Source organism: Puntigrus tetrazona, chromosome 7 (genome assembly GCF_018831695.1).
Source record: "Puntigrus tetrazona isolate hp1 chromosome 7, ASM1883169v1, whole genome shotgun sequence".
In the NCBI taxonomy this organism is placed as follows: Eukaryota; Metazoa; Chordata; class Actinopteri; order Cypriniformes; family Cyprinidae; genus Puntigrus; species Puntigrus tetrazona.
The window spans coordinates 792,298-799,945 of record NC_056705.1 but is presented as its reverse complement, the minus strand read 5'-3'; positions in this window follow the sequence as shown (position 1 = coordinate 799,945).

Below are 7,648 nucleotides of genomic sequence, written 5' to 3'. Positions count from 1 at the left end.
CTTCTTTTTGAAAAGAACTTCCTCTTACAAGTGAAGTGATAAGACCGCCCATCCTATTACACCAGGACCTACCGTTTGAGAATGAAAACACACAGAGGCGTATAAAGGTCTATATTTAGAACTAGATAAACTTGTTTGGTAAGCATCAGTATTCACAGAACCACAGGAAATCCCAAGCAGCTATAGTCCAAGGCAGATGTTCTTATTGGATTAGGATTGAAAAAGACAATGAAGCCTTTTTAGGCTAATGAACCATACTGTAGAAAGCAAAAATCTGCTTCTCCTAAAAGAAATAAGATTAATTGGAGAATGAAGAGTGAAAGGAAACTTGACAGTTGTTTTTCAGATGAATAATAATCACACAAAAATGTCTTTGAAGGTTTTAAAAGAAATGTCACCGCTTTATGCGACATCCATTTTTATAAACCCACACTGAAAAAAATGTGTAAATACAATTAACACTCAGCTAATCACTAAATCAGTTGCTAAGAAATAATAAACAATTTACAATTTATTAGAAATGTACAAACAATTATAAAGAAACACACAGCAAGTAACACACATCTTTAAATGAAAAACTAAACGTAAAAACAAAAACAGCAATTTCTTGTACTCCAATATTTTTTTCAATATTTAAATTTTTTTTAAAATAAGGATCTCTTTGAAAGAACTCAATCATATGGTATATTTATGCTTCTATATTTATATGTACATGTAGACCCATTTATAGTTCAAATTAAAAACAAAAACAGTATATGCATGTGTCAGATAACATCTGGAAAATAAATACATTCCACACTATGATGTATATATTTTGGATTAGAAACTATAAAATGAATCACTAATTATCTAATTTGCACTGCCAAGAAAAAATAATTAGTGATTATTAATCATTAATATATTGTTAGTATAGTGTACTAACATTTTTCTGCAGACCCAAGCTTGAAAACCTACCCTACGTTAAAGGAACGGCTAAAATAAAGTTGATCTTTTTTGAATTCCATGAAATGCTTTGAGCCATGAAAGAGCAGTGACTGAGGGATAAATATTTCCTGTTTGTCATCTGAAAGGGCACAGGTCTGTTCCAAAACAAACCTACATACAGTACATTCAGAAATATCTAGTACACATCTTGACTGTGGAACATACCTAGAAGTGTCTGTTACAGAAACAGGTGGGATGTGGAAGAGATGAGCGAGATGCATCTGGTGAGAGGTGGAAAAAGATGGAAATACAGACCGAAATGCATAGTGAAGAATGAAGGGTGGGCTCTGATCTGATTTTGCATTTTTTTGTGCATGAGAAGCAGGCGCTGTAATGAGCAAAACTGTAATTGACAGCAAACACAGAGCGAGAAGTGTTTCTCTGTCATGTCTATGTGCAAACCTCCACCCCAGACTCTCTTTATCTCCTCTTCACATATTACTGTCGCTATAAACCTCCCAGTCTCAATGTGTCTGTGGTTTTACAGCTCGGTAATGAGATAAAACATCTCCTTGCTACAGGGCAAGGCTGACTGAAAAGAAGATATCATTCCTTATGGCTCTGTTTATGAGAATAGGATGAACAAGCGCATTTGTGGGCTGCGGTTCATCGTGAGGACACTAGGGGGCGGTAGTTGCTGGAGCTAAACCAGCACTGCAGTTATTTGTAACTGTCTGTTGCTATCTCGGATACACTGATGCTGAACACACACACACACACACACACACACACACACACACACACATTACCATACCAAAAACACAACATTCACACTGGCTCAATTTCACATGTGAAACACGCATTTACACAGCTGACGTTATATGGCGGCCCATGATATTAAGATGGCATGCTGGGTTGTCATAGAAACTACACTGGCCGAGGAGACGGACTATCTAAAGGGCCACCAGGCCACACACACACACAAACACACTGTAAATCAACACAAATTCCCACATCAACATGCTGGGTTGAAGGCGACCTGCTGCTGGAGAGGAAATGAAATGCTTTGTCACTTCCTGCGAGAGAGCGAAGCGAACGCAGGGGGATTGGCAGAGGCACACAACATATGGGGCTGAGCCAGCTAATCTGCGTATGGAGAGAGAGCCCAGTGCCAACATTAAACCTAATGAACCCGGGCGTCAGATTTAGTGTCTGCATCAGAGTCAACATGATTCCTCGGTGGATGTAGAGCGGAAATTCTCCTCCGTATTTAGCCTGATTAAACATGACTGGATCCAAACGTAGATTATCTTCCTGTGCTATTATGATGAAAATTAGAAGAGGAAGTTGAAATGACACTTTGGGAAATTTGATGAACATATGAACATGCACAAACACGCCGCTGCTGTGGGAGATCGCTCTAATCTCATTGCAGAACTACTGAAGACTGCTTCCAGCATACACCATAATCTCTTGAGTGAGAGAGAGAGAGAGAGAGAGAGAGAGAGAGAGACTGGGGTTCTTTGCCTTCTTCATTTCTTTTGTTACAATCTAAAATTGAGAATGAGAGTCTTATGATAAGCGTCACAGATTAACAATAAATGCTTTGATATGGCTGTTAAACAAATAGAAAAAGTAATGTCAAAAATAAAATAAGATGGCAGTAACAATAATACATAATATTATGTAAATTAAATAAAATAATCCCAAATTAACATTTAAAAATATTGTAATACTATGATAATAAGGTGCTGGTAATTCTAGCATATTATGTTAATAAGATAAAAATAAAAACAATGCGTAAACAAAATAAAATAGGATTAAAAGTAAGGAAGAGTCAGAGATTAACAATTTATATTTTGGTAATAGTATGATAAAAATAATGAACAGAAATATAATTTATGTGCATGTCTCTTACATGTCTCTGACACTGACCGACAAAGAAAGTAATAAATAAAATATTATATATTTTGTTATTTAATAATAATTCAATATTAAGATATAAGCAAAATTAGCAAATAAAAACATGGGTAACATATATTTAACATAAAAATACAAATATAGCGAATAATCCCAGGTTAGAAATGAATACTAATATTACTATAAAAATATTCAAATTAAATAAAAACAATTTTAATTGAAAGGTGGTGGCAGTAATGTAAATTAAAAAAAAAAAAAAAAAAGACATTAAGGGACACAAGGAATATTCTAGATTAATAGTCAAGAATAAAAATGCTAAAAAGAAAGAGAAGAGATTATGACCAGAAAAAGATGGCATGCAATGCAGATAAGCAGTGTTGATGGAGGCAGAGAAGAAGAATGAGAAGTCCCACAGAGGTAGGAACACCTATGGAGTGAACACCTGCTGCTTGTGTCATGAACAAAGGCTTTGTGACTGAAGTCCTGTCACTGCTGCTCCCTTTTGACACACACACACACACACTAACACTGGCCTCGGTCACGACATCCACCTTAACCCTGAGTGCTCTGCTGCTTGTGTCATCTCCACAGGAACAATCCCCAGCCATTTCTGCGGCAACAGGATGAGTGGCGTTCTGCTAAAGAGCCTATTGTCCCTTCACATACCCCTTCACACACAAGCTCCTGACCACCTCATCACACATATGAGTAGAATATGTCAGCCGCACAACATAAGTGCATGAAGTATACATAAAGAAGAAAAAGAAAATGTACCATGGAAATGTCAAGACTTTCAATTTGATTTGATTGAGTTCTAATATACCTGAAGAGTTTCCCATCAGCATTACCATTTGTTAAATTTATTATTTAGCTCTAAACCCAGTTTTTGAGACAATTACTTGAGTTGCAAGTGCCATGTGACTGATTTTGAACATGTGACTTAAACTCTGAATTAGTGAAAGGAACTCTGAATGCTTCAGCATACCAAGACATTTTTGACAATTCCATGCTCCCAATTTTGTGCGGACAGTTTAGAACTGGTCCCTTCCTCTTCAACATGACTGTGCACCAGTGTACAAAAACAAAGTCCATAAAGACAAGGATGACAGAGTCTGGTGTGGATGAACTTGGCTGGTCTACAGAGTCTTGACCTCAACCCGATGTAACACCTTTGGGATGAATTAGAGTGGAGACTGAGATCCAGGCCTTCTCGTTTTAACATTAGTGCGTGACCTCACAAATGCGCTTCTAGAAGAATGGTAAAACACAGTCCTAAACCTTGTGGACAGCCTTCCTAGGAGAGTTGAAGCTGCAAAGGGTGGGCCAACGTCATATTGAACCCTATGGATTAGGAATGGGATGTCACTTAAGTTCATATGCGAGAGTCAAGGCAAGTGAGCGAATACTTTTGCCAATATAGTGTATCTTTGTAACAGTCCCACTGTGTGTGTATATATGTAGTTGGGAGGGTTGCTAGATTCACAGTTACAAATTGCCTCAAAAGCAAAACTATAAAACACAACAAGCTAAATCAAGTCTTAATAAATCCTACACCACAAACACATAAACACACTGAGCTCAGTGAGTCCAGTGGGAAAAATAGATGACAAACCACATACAGCTTTTGTACATGTGGAGTGCAGAGAGAAATAGAGAGCTGTTCCACTTAACCTTTCCAGTGAGAGACACACACACCTGACCCAGCACCTGTTCTGTGTGTGCAGGTCGCAGCTGTACACCTGTGTCATCCTTTCCTGACTGTGTTCATAATTGAATGTTATTATATTTCATTGTGTGAGTGTGCTCTGTGTGTGTGTGTGTGTGTGTGTGTCTTGTCAGCAGTTCTTCTCTTTACTGGCAGCACTCGACCTCCTCGGGCAGAGAAATATTTTCTGCTGAATTAATCAATCACAGAGCATGATCTCTATGCAGATGAATCTAAATAAATGAAGAGAACAGAAAGTTTCCAAACATTCAAATAACATCCTCGTAATGTCAGTTCACATTATGAGTAAGCTTTTTAATGATAATAATAATAGGTTTCTCATGAGGCTGTACTGTAGGCTGGTCACATTGCCTGATCTTATACTCACACACACACACACACACACACACACACACACACACACACACACACACACACACACACACACACACACACTTTATTTTGGCTGGGGATTTGGGGACCTGCCTCAGATCAGTCTTAACCTTCACTGACTGTAGTTTTGAAAACATACAACAAATTAAGATCCAAAGTAATTTAATTTAGCATCCCTACACAGCTCACAGAGCTTGTTATAGACGACAAACAACAACTCCACTTAAGATGACCATCTTTGCCTGCTACTGATGTGGATTGCTGTAATTACTGTATCTAGCTAACAGATTGGCCATATTTTAAAAAGGGTCCTGAACAGCCTTTTTTTATGATTTTGCATTGTTCTCTGAGGTGCCTTTATAATGTTATTTTATAATGTTAAGTCTTTTTTAAAGTTTTCTTTAAAATGTTTCTGAATTCTCAAGTTCGAATTCTCTTAATATGTTACCAAACATTCAGGTAAATTATTTTTCACAAACATTTTTCATTGATATCAATGTTTAATTCAGTATAGCTGTTTAATATTTTCTGAAAAATGTTATGCCTCCCCCTAGGATTCTTTAACAAATGAAAAGTTGTGAACAGTATTTGAACAGTATAAACAGTATTTAATTAAATGAACAGTATTTAATTAATTATTTATTTTATTTATTTAGTTCTGTAACAATATCTTTGCTGTCAAGTTTGATCAGGTGTCCACTGAATAAAATGATTAACTAAAAAAAAAAAAAAACTGACTCCAATCTTCTAAATCGTAATATATTTACATTTTTGGCCTATACATACAAATGGTGTGTGTCCAGATATTGAGATTCCACAACACCCTGTGATCTCTCTCTCTCTATGATACCATGTTGCCCAGTGTGACCCAGCAGACAGTCCCTGCGGCTCGTTAACGGATCAGGCCTTCCACTGATCAACAAGCTAACTATGACTCACTCTCCCTGTCCTTTTCTTTTGACACCCAATACACTGCCATATGAGTGTGTGATGAATACGTAAGCGTTGCCATTCAAACTACCTATTTACCCAGCCTTACGTCAGATCGGATCTTCCATCTCTCTAGTTTCAGAAGTAGGATGTGTGTTCATATCATCTTCCACAGGATAATCAGACAGGGTCATATAACCTGTTCCAGTTCAATTACAGTAAACCACTCCAATCAGCTGCCTCCAGCAATAACACAGCTAGTTAGTATACATGTGTGAGTCGTCCAGTTAGTATACGTGTGTGAGCACCGGAAAAGAACCTTCTCCTCCTCTACTTCAGCTACATCATCGTTTCTCCATCTATGACTTTCTCTCGCTCCTCCACTCAACAAAAAGTACCCAAAAGTACAAAGAATTTTGAACATGCACCATTTCAAAGTACATGAATATAGCAGATATAGAGTACTGCAATACATCAGATCATCATGGTATCTCAGCCTTCTCTCCATGTGATGTCTTACCATCAATTTCTCTGTCTCTATATAAAGGGAACGGGTATGTGAGTGGATCCCACAAAGCCCTAAAGCAGCCCATAATAAGGAGGACAAGCCACTCACCATGGTGACCTTGCTGTGCTTAGCAAAGAATGAAAAATAATGTTGAAAAACAATGAAATATGAATAAATACACGCATTGTTATTCCAATGCAAAAAGATGTTTGTTTTACTTCTTTTATTTGACAAAGATGCAATTGACCAAAACTGACAGTAATGACATTTATAATGTTACACAGTATTTCTATTTCAAATAAATGCTCTTCTAAATTTTCATCAAAGAATCTGAATAAAACCATTAGAATGCTTTCTGAAGGATCAAACTGAATTTCAACCTGAAATTTCAGCTTTGCGATCACATAAATGAATGACATTAAAATATATATTAAAACATAAAACTGTTATTTTAAAATGTAGTAATATTTTACAGTATTATCTGACCTGTATTTCACCTGTCCTGAATTTAACCATTTAAACACACTGAGGCTTTAAGATTTTGATTAAATTAAAATATTACTAAAAATGAACAAAAACAATCATATTCTGCTATATGTCTAGCTAACTGATCCAAAAAGTGACAAATGTTCAAATGATAACATTTTCTTGTTTCTAAACATGTGGCGCTTAAGTGCTGCTGTCATTCAAGCAAAAGTGGAACAAATAAAGAACTAAGAGATTCTGAAATTCATGTGCATTTTTCAATTTTTCCCTGAAAATTGTTATGCTGATGATATAATTTGCTTTAAAAAAAAGCAGGAGTTCCTCTGTCATTTCAGTGAGAATGCAGAGACAGTATTTTACGTGGTAAACAGCCTGTGACAGCACACTGTAAGCGTCAAACTTTGCATACTCAAACAGCCTGTTTGCATACCAATTTGCATATAGTCTCAGGTCAAACAGTCACGCTGTTGCTAATAGATGTTAATAAGAAACAGTGTTAGTACAAGAGATTCGGCAGCGAGCCAAATCTGTGTGTGTCTGTGTACAGATTACAGTACATATGTGCTGGAGAGCATTCAGAGGCTCTTGAAGAAAGAACTCCATCTGTGTGTGTGAGTTTGTGATTAAGTGCGTGTGGGTTTAACATAGCTGTAAAAAGAATAGTCTGTTGGTTATTTGCTTTATTGAGATTTACTATATTTTACTTATTTGTTTATCTTCCTATTTCACTCTATTAGCACAACGTCTATGCAAACATACTTAAAGTGTGTATGCAAACATAC